We start from the raw sequence: 1,415 nt of genomic DNA, 5'->3' as shown, positions 1-1,415 counted from the left end.
TGCCTACCATGTTTGTGTCTCTAGGTCTCAGTTCCCTCATAGGCTGATTTTTTTTCTAGGTTCATCTATTTTCTCTTAAGCTTCGTGATATCATCCCTCGACCATTATGATGTCATTCACCCACCCCTATGATGTCATGCCCCACCCACATGGTGTCATGCCCCCATCCCCATGATGTCATGGCTTCACGCTTGCTAGAATGGTTGCAAATATTCACCAGATATCATACTGAATGCTGCCCTGTCACCACACTCATCCATGCTCCCACCATTTACAGTCCCTCCTTTTATCCTATCCCCTTCTACTCTTATTGAGTAGAAGACCCCTCTGGGTAAACCCTCTCCCCTGTCACATCAAGTCTCTGCAGGACTAGATTCATTGTCTACCACCAGGTCCTGAAAACGCAGCCCAGGTAGGAGAACAGGATCCACAGAGAGCCGACGGGTTTAGTGAACCCACGTGAAGACCATTGTGCTCCTCTGCCTCTCTCAGTCCTTCCCTCAGCTCTTCAGTGAGACTCACTAAGCTCTGTCTGATATCAAGCCTGTGCCTGTGCATCTGTAACAGTCGGCTGCTCAGTGGAGCCTTGGAGAGGACAATAACGCTGCTCTCCCATCTTCAAACATAAGAAAGGACCATTATTAATGTCAGTTTTGTCGTTTGCCCATAGGATAAGTCTCACATCTGGCCACTTATCCTTTGGCCATTCCCTCATTTCCTGTTCCATCTCCGTCCCTGTGTTTCTTATAGAGGGGGCAATATCTGGGTTAAAATTTTGGGGATGGGTTTGACTCCTTATCCTTCCACCTTGGGTCCTCTGTGGCTACAGAAAGTGACCATATCAGTAACTGTATCCCCACTGTTACGAGTCTCAGCTAAAGTCACCCTCATGGACGACAGGGTAGCCTCACCCATCCCAGAATGCTGGCAAATCATAGAGATAGCACCGACCCTGGACAGTCACTGATTTCAGTTTATTCTCTTGGCCCTCTGTGCCTCTTGCTCGTCTCTACCAAGAAATGATTCTTAAACCCCATTTCCCTTCCCATCCCCTTAGGCACCCAATCCTTTCCTTTCATCTGCCTCCTCTCATTAGTTTATTCCTCCTTCTGAATGAAAAACAAGCATTTTCCTTGGGTCTTTCTTCTAGTTTAGCCTCCTTGATTTTGTAGATCGTAGTGTGTGAATTATGTACTTTATGGCTTATACCCTCTTTTAAGTGAGTATGTACATGTTATTTTGGATCTCAGTTACCTCATTCAGAACAATACTTTCTCATTCCATCTACTTGACCGCATCTTCACAATATCCTTATTTTTCATCGCTGCGTAGTATTCCATAGTGTAAATGAACCAAATTTTCTGTACCCATTCTTTGGTTGAGAGGCATCTGGATTATTCCTATTTTCTGCTCAT

Source organism: Rattus norvegicus, chromosome Y (genome assembly GCF_036323735.1).
Source record: "Rattus norvegicus strain BN/NHsdMcwi chromosome Y, GRCr8, whole genome shotgun sequence".
NCBI lineage: Eukaryota > Metazoa > Chordata > Mammalia > Rodentia > Muridae > Rattus > Rattus norvegicus.
This window is presented reverse-complemented; position numbering follows the sequence as displayed.